The sequence below is a fragment of the Haplochromis burtoni genome, unplaced genomic scaffold (genome assembly GCF_018398535.1).
Source record: "Haplochromis burtoni strain Fernald_Lab_line unplaced genomic scaffold, NCSU_Asbu1 Contig_117, whole genome shotgun sequence".
Lineage (NCBI taxonomy): Eukaryota > Metazoa > Chordata > Actinopteri > Cichliformes > Cichlidae > Haplochromis > Haplochromis burtoni.
The window spans coordinates 1,512,870-1,524,886 of record NW_024582478.1 but is presented as its reverse complement, the minus strand read 5'-3'; the positions used below and the strand labels follow the sequence as shown (position 1 = coordinate 1,524,886).

General features: G+C 44.4%; 1 protein-coding gene and 1 long non-coding RNA gene across 7 annotated transcripts in view; both read right to left on the bottom strand.

The window, feature by feature from the left end:
- Positions 1-12,017, bottom strand: part of LOC102311077 (dedicator of cytokinesis protein 3) — a 248,746-nt gene that overhangs the window by 214,295 nt on the left and 22,434 nt on the right. The window lies entirely within an intron of this gene.
- LOC102310349 lies at positions 2,211-5,045 on the bottom strand. Its single transcript, XR_316206.3, has 2 exons — positions 3,136-5,045; positions 2,211-2,529 (listed from the first exon to the last, which is right to left on the bottom strand). It is a non-coding gene; the product is annotated as an uncharacterized LOC102310349 (long non-coding RNA).

Genomic DNA, 12,017 nt, shown 5'->3' with positions numbered 1-12,017 from the left:
AACAAAACCCCGCAATATCCACAGACACAAGACATTTTGAATGACAGATTTTTGGTGTGTGTATGTCTGTGTGTGTGTGTGTCAGGGTGAGACAGAGATGCACTAACAAAAATCATGTGAGCTGATACTGAAAGGTTCAATCGTTCAAGATCAAACTCAGATGAAGAGTTTTCTGTTACCGGATAATTTCATACTGACAGCTCAAGAGAACGGCGCCAAAATGTGACACACAAGCATATCTCATGGTGTGAAAACACATGTGCACACACACACACACACACACACACACTACCCAGAAACATCTGGCTGATCGGCCTGCCCCACATTATCATCAGACAGCGTGAGGCATGGGGGAGGGGAGTGTGTGTGTGTGTGTGTGTCCTAGGCCAGGTCCATCTACTGTACGTTCCCTCATGCATAAGAAAGCATCGATGCTTGTGTGAAAGAACTCCGCTGCCTGAAAGTCTTAAAGTACGATGTACAGTGAGTATTGTTGTTAAAGCCTGTGTGATGGTGAGAAAATCAAACAAACATGCTGACGGTAAAGAAACGCGTGCCACAGCCACCGAGCGCGTCTTTTCTCTCCGACAGTGACACTGCTGCTGCTCTAGCCCGGCTCTTTGTTCTGTGCCGCGGCCTCGTACGGCCCTCGTACCAGCATCAGAGTCGACGAGTGTCCAGATGGCCGGGCTTGCTGTTCTGCCCTGAAAGTGGAGCACTGGGCTAAGCTTCCATTATACAGGCTTAAAAACACACTAATCACCCAACAGCACTCTGCATTACTGCTGCTTTTAGAGGAAGCCACCAGGATGCATGTGCGTGTCTAATCTTTGCACTGCTCTCTGCTTCCACACACTCACTGACCATTGCTGCGCTATTACTGCACCAAGGCCGTGCATTTCTTGCTGCATAAATGCATTAACAGCAGCATCTTTACACATGGTTGTACATAAAGGGAAGAACCCACCTTTAAACTGCTTTATCGCTTCTTACATTCATTAATTTTTCATCTTCCGAATCTGCTAAATGGCAGAGGCCACTTTTCCATGAACAATGTTTGATTAGAGAGAAACCTGTAAAGTCAGAAGTATATTTAATTCCTGGCAGGACTACGTTGCTGAGTCTGTCATCACGAAGCAGGAAACTGCTGCTGTGCCGATTTAAATGCAGCTCTTTAGCGAAGGAAGACTCGTCCCTGTTGACTTCAGTCCCAGCACTTAAGTTTTTAAGTTATTAACCGAGCATCTGAAGCCATCCAGACTTGGCAGCGTGTCTACGAGAGCTCACATCAATTAACACATTAATGAGCGTAGCTGCAGGTCAGAGTGGAGGAGCGCTGCCGCGGGGAAACACCCGCTCTGCACCGAGGGCACTGTTGGCAGAGCGAGGAGCTGCTGGCACTGCCAAACCTCATCTGCCATCCAACTAAATGAGAGTGTGTGTGTTGGGAAACCCCAGGTGCCTGGCCTGCACGCTGACTCACACAATGCATTTGTAGCAAAGCACAAAAAAGGTCCTTATTTATCAGGAAAGCCGGGAGAGGAAACTGCTCTAAAAAAGGTCATTAAAGTTGATGGCAGGCAAGCAAAGACATGATCACTTTAAATGAAAAGACTCCGCCCACCATCTCCATTCCAGTCCCAACTCTGGGACTCCCACTCCCACTCTGTATGTTCAGTATCCTTACATCACTGGTGACTGGGAATCATCCTGGCATTTCATTTACGAGTCGATTAAATGGAAGGAAAATTAAAACGACGCATCTAAAAGCAGCAAAAACACTCAAACGGTTAAAACTGAGCACACGCTAATGGACGAGGTTAAACTTTATCCACATGCAGATGTCAGAGGCCTTTTTAAACCGCTAATGATGCTCAGACTTAAGCTGACTGTGTGACACAATATCGTGCACACGCATGACGTCAGATTGTCCAAGTGCGTCTAACATTAGCGGCGCTAGGACGAGCAGCCTGGGTGAAAATGACTTTACGCTGACGCACCTACTCACAGCGGTGAACTTTGACATCAGATTACTGCAGATCTGCATTGACTGACGTCCTTTTTACTTTTCAGCGTGCTCATTTATAACTTCCTGTTGTAACGCAGTTAAAGGACCAGGGCGCCTGACTGCAGCCTCATAGACTATGAGCTGTCAGAATAAGTTTCGACTATGGAGCCTGAGGGTGTGAATAAAACACAGGAAATCAAAGTTGAGCTCAAAATATATATATTATGGTTGTTATGAGGACTATATAGACAGATGTACAAAAAAAATGCATATATATCACAAACAAAAATAATGTTGACAATAAAAAACAGCTTATTAGGTTCCAAAAGGAGGTGGGATGAGGTGTAGTCCAGTATGTGATTTATTTTAGTTCCATGGACCCGTGATAGGTCATGTGTCAACAGTTTGATTCAGTGATTCAGTCCAGAGGTTCACAATTCCTATCGCAACGTAGCGGTGGTCGGGTGGCTCGCCATCTCGCGCTGATCAGGGCTGATCGCGGGAGGAAAAAAAAACCTGACCTAAACAAGGTCAAAAACATAAATTATCATTCACAGAAGAAAATGAAACAGCATTCTACTGCTGTGACAAAATAAATACATAAATCCATAAATAACAAAGACAATTAATGCCATGTTCCACACAACAATCAACAAACCATCATCTCTTATAATGAATTTCATTCAAAATACTATTATAGAAAAACGTTCTCATGGGTCCCATCAAAGTATATCAGCCATAAAGCTAATAAATATTATCCAAAGTTAATCAAATATATTTACAAAACTCATTTAATCACAGGTGTTGCGCAACAGATTCAACAATCTAATTGGAATTTAACTCCATGCAAAATCTCATAGGCCGTTTTGGCATTTCATCAGAAAAGTAACAAAAAACATCCAAAACGGACAAAACTACAAAAATAAAATCACTCGTTCAACTCTAGATACGTTAAGTCAACATTCGGCCATAATGGAATAAACAAAAACAACAATATTCAATAAATAAAACTAGTAATTGCACTTACTGTCGCTAGCCTAGCATTAGCTTACCGGCGATTTCGGATGTGCGATCGCGGCTCCGCATTTTCATTAATTGTGACAAAACAAAACAAACAAACAACTCACCGTTGAGTCGATTGTGAGGTAGTGTAAAGGTGAATGGATCGGCCGGGTTATTGCACGCTGTCAACTGGTCTGTAGTGTAAAATTTGTCGATATCTGACAAGTACGCCAACCACAGGGACAACAGCAGCCAGAGGAGCAGGGACATGCAGCTGATTGACCCGGAACTTATACAGGGTTCATTCCCGCCACAATAAAGGGACTGGCGGAAGTGGGGTCAGAAGTTACCGTGCATTGACTGACGTCCTTTTTACTTTTCAGCGTGCTCATTTATAACTTCCTGTCACGAAGAGAGGGTGGTGCTGTAGTGGGCGGCTGCAACAGTTGGCTGCTGATTTATATAAATAAGAAATGTGTTGTTAGTTTGACTGACTGGGATTTCTACTGGCAAAAAGCCAGTGCCCACTTTTTTACGGAGTTTTCCGTAGAGAAACGTGGCTGCAAAAAGTCTAAAAATGGTGATTTTTGAAATGAGGTGAGCTGGAATTTAAAGTTTGACAGAAAGCAACACAAGTGCTTCTGTATAAGATCCAAACGTTCATCATCTTCCTGACACAGCAAGTTCAGACCCCCCAGGGTACACAGTAATCTGCTGACACACACACAGAACAAAGAGCTGCAATGACACGTTGCCGGCTACACACAAACCATGACTCAGTGTGTACCACCTGTTTCTGTGCCCAGCTGTCTCGTGGGCTTCTATTGTACTCGCTCAGCTGTTTGTGTGGGTGAGCGCTCGGCGGTCAGAAGCATGACCCTAAATAAACGCTGGTCTTGCAGCTTGTTGCACTGGACTTACTGCATTTATTTACAGTCAAAGATCAGAAATTCCACCTGTGTTGCAATGATTCAGCTGCCTGTAAGAAATTATTTTCATATAGAGCAACCTGGAAAACATGAATGTCTGATGCATGAATGTGAAAATGTCCATCTAGGTTTATACGCTCACCTCTGGCCACAAACTAGTGACCAAAACAATAAGATCCTGGATACAGGGAGTGGAAATGAGCTTCCTCTATAGGATGTCTAGGCTCTCCCGGATATCTTTAGCGATAGGGTCAGGCGGTCATTTGCATGGGACTTGGAGCAGAGCTGCTATTCCTCCATGTTGAAAGGCGCCCAGTTTGGGTGTCTGACTGGGATGTGTCATAGCAGAGGTGTTTGGGTCACGTCCAGTTGGGAGGAAACTGCAGAGCAGACCCGGACATGCTGGAGAGATTATGTCTCTCAGCTACTACTGGGAATGCCTTGGTGTCCCCTCTGGAAGAACTGGAGGAGTTGGTTGGGAAGTGGGAGGTCTGGGCCTCTGCTGTGGGTGAGTGGATAGATGAGTGGATAGATTTACCATTTTTTACTGTTTCTGTCATGAAGTAATTTCCAAAACTGTACAAAAATAAAGTGTGTCAACATTTTCAGTGTGCAGAGATGTCCTGTAGAGTGAGTGAGGCTGTAGCCAAATGTTCCCTGCTGCTATTGTCGCTGTTGGAATTTCACCCTTTAACACGTGCTATCATTGAAACAGGACGCGTTTAAACCAGTCAGTATTTTCACTGCCTAAATCTGCCCAATCAGCCAGCGTGAAATAAAAGGTGAAAGTCTACAACTTCATTGTACGAGACCTGTGTCCTCTGTCAAAGTCCTGTGATTCTCCCGTCTCCTAATACCGACTGAAACGAGCCTGCACATCAGAAAACGACTAAAGAGGTATCCTGTGGCCTGAAGTATGATGACAGGTCATTACCAAACATCTCTGTGGGACATTGTCAGCTCGGACTTGTCTTATATCATAGGAGCTTTAACACATTATTGTTAGTCTTGCATGTTCATAAAAAAGTACCAGAAAGATGGATTTTTGTATCACGACTGGCGATGATTCCTGGTTTGGAGTTCGGTTACTTGTGGTCGGTTTCAGTCTCTGTAGCCTTAAATGATGATTTAAGGCTACAGAGACTGAAACCGACCACAAGTAACCGAACTCCAAACCAGGAATCATCATGTTAAATGATGATTTAAGGCTACAGAACATCAAAGCCACGGACAGTGGACAAGAAAGGTGAAGAAGAGAGTGCAGGCAGGGTGGAGTGGGTGGAGATAAGTGTCAGGACGGATTTGTAGCAGCAGCATAGACGGTAGTGAGACCTGCTGTGATGCTCGGTTTGGAGACGGTGACACCGACAGAACAACAGGAGGCCAAGCTGGAGATGCTAAGATCTTCACTGTGAGTGAGCAGGATGGACAGGATTAGGGGAGAGCAGAGGGACAGCACAAAGTTAGATAGTTAGACAGGGAAGGCAGAGATGTTTTAGACACGTGCAGAGGAGGGAGAGGAAGGAGCATAGAGGATGAAGAGGAAGGAGCATAGAGGATGAAGATGGAGCTGCCAAGGAGGAGGAAAAGATGAAGGCCTCAGGGGGGGTTCATGGATGTAGTGAAGGAAGACGCAAGGATAGATTGAGACAAAATCACATGATCCACGGTGGCGAACCCTAAAGGGAGCTGAAAGAAGAAGAGGATGATGTATGACTGACAGTGAGAAGCAGCCAATGGGAGCAAGGCACTTCATTCAGTGGATAACACAGACCTGAATGAGGCACTGTGTAGCTCTAACCTGTCTTTTTGCAGCACAGTCACTGTTTTTAACACATGTGAACGTCGAGTTTGTCAGGAAACGCTGAAGGCTCAAAATCCAGGAGCCGCCTGGTGATTGGACGAATGAGTTCATAGTTTCTCCTGTAGTTATTCGACCGCATAAAATTTCATAATTTGTTGTGTTTCTGATATCAGGAAGACAAAATGTGCTCATGAGAACAGATTATTGCTTTCCTCTTTCAGCGCATGCTTTGGAAAAGTTGAGAGTAAATTAGACTCAGTGTCACCATCAAAAAGACAAAGTCCCAGTTCATCAGTCATGTAAGGAGGATGCCATCTGATACAGCTACAATAAAGACATACTCATTTCATGGCAGTCCCACTTACAGATGCATACTCTGGATAAGATGGGTACACTTTAATTTTAAAAACCATTATAAAACCACAGCTTCCTTGTTATTCTCCCATTTTCTATAGTGAAATCCTCCAGGGAGGAAGTAGCACAGTGAGGCACTGTCTGAATCCAACGTTGTATTTAAATAAGTGCTCTTCCTCTGCGTGTGTGTGTGCACTCATCTTTGAAAGCCCGTGCGAGCGTCAGCCTGCTCTACTTTCCTCTGCTGTCCCTGTTAATTTGCCTCTCTGAGACCTCGGTCGTAAGTCAAGTCCTTCATCTACACATGCCGGGCGGTTGCATATTACAGGTTTGAGCCGTCTTACCAAACCGTCTCATCCTAGAAAGAAAAAAATAGCTTACTCAGCTCAGATCAGTGATGTCACCTTTCATTTGCCCTTGTTTCCACCTGGCGCCACAGTTGCCTCGCGCTGCCTCTTACAGGAATGGATGGGTGTCAGGTTGCACATCTCACTGATTGTGAGCTTAGCGGTCACAGTTGAGTCAGCTAACAGTTTGGATCAGCGACTCATCGCTCATCCAGGAGCACGGCCCTTCAAAATAAAGGCTAAGGCTTTAAAAAGAAATGGAGCACTCGGTGATAAATTATTAACAGCTGTGTTTTAGGTTCATGTTTTAGGTTGTGTCTAATGAATACAGCGGCCCTTTCACCTGAAGCCTCTTACACTGGTGTCCCTGATCTTAGAAGGATGGCGACCTGTGAATCAATACTGAGGGTAAAGTGCTTCTGTCAAAACATGCAGCAGTCCCTCTTTCATCCCGAATGAAGTCTGACTGGCTCCACCCTGAAGTCGCCACATCTGTGGTCGTTTCCGTTTCACACATACATTACAGCCCAAAAACTGTGACTGCAGAGGGGGGCTTGAATGTTCAGCAAACACAGTACAGTAAAGCATCCCCTGCTTGTTACTGCATACATCCGTGGAATATCAGAACATGCTAATAATAGTCGCTGTCAGTCACAGAACACGTGCCACTGCTGTTTTGTCGAGCAGATTATGTTTGCGATGGATTTGCTCAGACATGCCAGGACCGTCTCTATCTGTATCCACAGGGGTGTTTTTGGATGCGAGGGGTTAGGTGGAGTTCAGGTGAAGAAGTTCAATCACCTCGAGGTCTTGTTGAGTGGAGGCCAGGGTGGGGTGGGTGACTGACAGGTGGATGAGTGCATCACTACAGACGCTGTGCAGGTCTGTAGTGGTTAAAAAAAACAAAAGAGCCCGAAGGCGATGCTGTCAGTTTGCTTGTCGATTCAATTTAGTTCCCTCACAAACACCCTTGAACTGTGGGGAGGAATAAAATACAGATGTAGAGGAAAGAGGCAGTGAGAGGAGCTCAGCGTAGGACCACTGCTCCTTTCAGAGGAGGTGGTTTGGGCATCTGTCTTGGATGCCTCCTTGTTGCAGGTTTTTTGTGCCCAAAAGGAAGAAAACGCATATTTTTTCCAGACTTCAGTCACACAGATATGTAAACGGAGTCATTTAGTGCCGTCTGAAAAGGATACAATGCAAACACTCACAGGTAATTTCATCAACCACGTTTTTAGGGAACGTCTGAAACCAGCAGCACGAAACATCGACTCAGTAACCGCCTTCATTATCTTTAATAGAGACCGAGCTGACTTTCACGAGGCTGTTTGATAAGAGCTTTCCTCTTTAATGGATCTGACTCACAATGGCCTTTTCCCCTTCAGCCCATAAAGATTTTGGAGGAGCATTGAGTTAAAAGAATGAAAATGATGCTATAAACACTGAAAGTTCTTATTTTCGATAACTTGTACTGCTTGTGTTGTTTTGAATGTCACACACTAACTGAGGCCGACGCAGCTGTAATTACGTCGCGCTGGCAAAGTGACTCGCAACATAACTGCTGGTAAAGTTTGAAGGAAAGTGCAGTTCAATTTATCGCTGCCATATGGAAGTTTTGTAACTCGTCTGATTACATTTCAAAGTGCTCGAAAGGCCAGTGAGCCAGAAAAGTGACGCCAATAAATACTTTTGTGGAACTGCAGTTCCCCAGAGAAAGCTCTTGGACAAGCCTGCGAAATACTGATTCCTCAAAGATTGTGCTGAAATTAAATCCGAGAGTTACATTTTCCAAAACTATACAAACACAGCGACGGCTTGGAAATAGCTCCTGCAGTTGCCTTTCAATAAATTTAAATCTACCAGAGCTAAAGAAAAAAGCCAGAAACTGTGATGGGATGATGTTCACCTCTTAAGAAGTTACAGAATCATCTTTGTGTGTCTGCCGTGCACTCACACACCTGCACAAGCTGAAGAACCTTGGTGCTGTAACTGGGCAAAAGGATGATTTAACACAAACCGGTGGACACAAAGATTTTGTGACTGAAGTCTTGATGATAAATGCAGAAAGTCAAATCATAAAGCGGATGCACGACCACGATCGGGGCTTCGTCTTTCAGTAAACATACTCAGATTAAAGTAAGCCGGAGTACTGCAACATGCAGCCTGCAGCGAGGCAGCAGACGCAGAGCGACTCAGCTGTCCTCTGAATGAGCACGGAGAGGTGGACACACTTCCCAACATCACGCGAGCCTAGACGACCTCGCGATGGAGACGGCGAGGACATCTGTGAGCAGCAGTGGCTGTGTGCGTCTGAAACATCACATCAGCACGATCGAGGTGCAGTTGTGTGATCTAAATACAGATAACAGAGACGAATAATCCAGCATTGGGGTTCTGGCACAAAGCAAACACTGACAAGAAAAGTTTCCTCCTCTGTGCCGTCAATGTCTCTGTTCAGCTTTTGCCTCTTTAATAGGCGAGATCAACACTTAACATGAAACAAGAGGAAGCAGGGATGAAGTCAGATATGGATACTGAGGCAAAGTGGACATTCTGCCTACAGCTGAGCTATTTGATAAGTGTGACTCGTGTCACCGCTGCTATCAAAACACAACAACTATTTGAATTCTCAGAATGAGCAGCTGCATCATCATCTCAGGGATTTACAGCAATATAGGCTATGCTGTCAAATCTCATCTTCAGTGCTGCTTACACAATATGTGTCACGGACCCGGCTCTGGGGACTCGGGGTCCGTGGGCAGTGGGGACTGTGACTATTATTGTTATTGTTATTATTATTATTTGGTGTGTTGTCTGCACTGCCCCTATGCACATCTGTATGTAGGCAGGTATGTGTGTGTGTTTTGCCTTTCTGCTGTGGCCAAGTTACAGGCACCTTCAGCCCTGGGGGCGTGGTCTAACTTGAGGGCTGGCCACACCCGAAGTCCTGGCCGCACACCTGCTCCTCATCTGGGCTCGTCGGGGGAGCTATTTAGATGAGCGATGGAGCTTCCACCGACGCGGGATTATTGCGTTTGACTCCACGTCAGTCTTCAAACAAGTCAAGTGTGAGTGTATGCCTGCTGGGATAAGGGGTAACGGCTGCCTCTATTGTTTTCCCCTCAGGAGGAGTGTGGGACGAGAAGGAGCAGTGAGCACGGGGAGTGCAGGGACACTGGGGCAGAGAGCACTACACGGGGACTTTGGGAAGAAGACACTACACGGGAGTCTGGGAAACTGGGGATTTATTGTTGTTTACTTCACCACCTTGTAAATAAACACTGTTGCACTGAAGAGTCCGGCGTTTGGGTCCTATTTCCCCATCTCCCCACGGTCTGCCAGCCAGACCGTGACAATATGTTAACTACTGCAGGTACAAATTGTTCACACGAGACTTTGGAAAATAATCCTACGCTTTTTTAACACCTCTGTCGCCGCACTGGCAGCTTTTCCAGCTAATCTGACCGCATGCAGGGAAGGAAGCCTGATATATGGAGTCAATTAGTAACAGCTGGGTAACATTCACAGCTTATCATGCAAGTTACTTTTCTAATGATGTCTAATTATTTCAGCACCCACACTGGAGCTTGAGAAGCACTGAACTAAATGACTATCAGTGTTGAAAATGATTTCTAGGTTAAACTTAATGTGTTTTTACTCTGTTATAGCATGAATTCATATTTTTATATTATATAATGAATATGGTTAATAGACTGGTTCTTATATATAGCGCTTTTGTAATCGTCCGGAGCATTTTATACAACATGCCACATACACAAAAGCAGCCAAGGAGGGAAACTGACAAAGACAGGAAATGAAACTAATTAACAAAATAAAAGCAGTGATTAGACTTTAAAGAGCTTATGTAACCGTTGTGTTCCAAGCTAGCAAGAATTATCTATTCATGCTAGCATAGACTGTGCCTATAACACATATGTGGCACACATGTACTACATATTCACAGCATCTAGTAAAGACAGGCATTATGATGACAGTAGCTGAACTAAAAAACACACAATCGGAAAACATCAGGGTGGCTAAACATACGGTATATGTGTGTTTTACAGTGTTGGGAAAGAAATGACACCGACCTCTCCCACGGGGGAAGTGTAGAAACGGGGAGAGGCTAAAGCTAACCAGAACTGTTAGCTAATTATAACAATCTGTAATTTATGACGCAGTTACACTTACAGATCAGAAGCACCAGCACTGAAATTCAAAGTGCCATCACGCAAATGCAGAGTAAACTTCACATGCAGGCACATGTCTGTTTCTATTTTCTGACCACAGCCCCCCGAAACACTTCTGCTTTATTATTTATAAATCTGCGATTGTGCTAAATGAATGCAAAGCGACTCCCTGCTCAGGTGCTTTTTTTACTGTTCCACGATTATACAGCATCGACACACAGACGCAGGAGAAAAAACACAGAAGTGGAGAATCCACAGAAGAAAATATCAAATAACAAACTGCAAATCATGATCCGATCTTTGACTCTGCAACGTAAATGACTGAACCTGCCACTCATTCCTGCAGCTGCTTTTAGGGGGACTTTTCTTCAGTTGCACAGATAGTGTGATGGTTGCCTTGCAAGTTATTGTATATTGTAGAATCATTCTGTGATGTCATTCATACTGTGGACACGGTATTGTAATACCCACCTCTCTGCACCTGAAGCTGAGTTCACACTGGACGCATTCGCTGTGACGCAGACACACTCGCCAAAGAGAGTCGAAATATCAAGAGTTTCATTTCCTGGTTAAATAACGTAATCAATAATAATAAACTGAATGTTTTTGTTATAAAAGATGAGAAGTTGATGAAATGTTATTTTTCATTATGATTTCAGCTTTAGGCAATTATGAAACGAGATAATTGAGATGAAAATGATGGCTGTGCTGCATTTCATTACAAAGCGATTTGCACTCATCCTGTCGTGTCTGCACGTCACTTTTCCTGCTCGCTGCTGGAATCCTGCACGCCTAAAAGCAAAGTCACCAGGCTGCTGCATGTTTAGCTCAGTTCATATTATTTTTAAAATTAAACTGCAGTTCACTGAACCTGCCCTTAGACCTTTTCAGGGGGAAAAAGTCTTGATAAACATATTAAGTTAGAGTTCTGCAGCCTGCAGGAGTCACCAATATTGCCTGAGCTTAATTAGTGCATTTCTCTTATGAATCCTGGCTTTTTGCCTTTTTTAATCCTGTTATACCAACATAAAATAAACGTATCATTAAAAATAAAAAGGTTATCTTGCAGAAGGGTTTTAAAGTGTGGAGGAAAGGATGAGCCTCACAGCGGAAAGCAAATGATGCCTTTAAGTGTGTTAATCTCCAGAAAAGCAGCTGACAGTGATCAGACGCATAAGAACACAAACACACCCACATCAACACAAAGATGCTGAGGGTGTGCGCATACTCTCAGTACAACGCTCAGTAAGCCCCACACAAACAAACACACACACCACTGCCAGATGTGCTCGGCCTAATCAGGTCAACGTAAATGTTCATCAGCTAGAATCAGAGGGAGGGGCTGGGGGGGGGGATTGGGCAGGAGGACACGGGGGAGTTGGA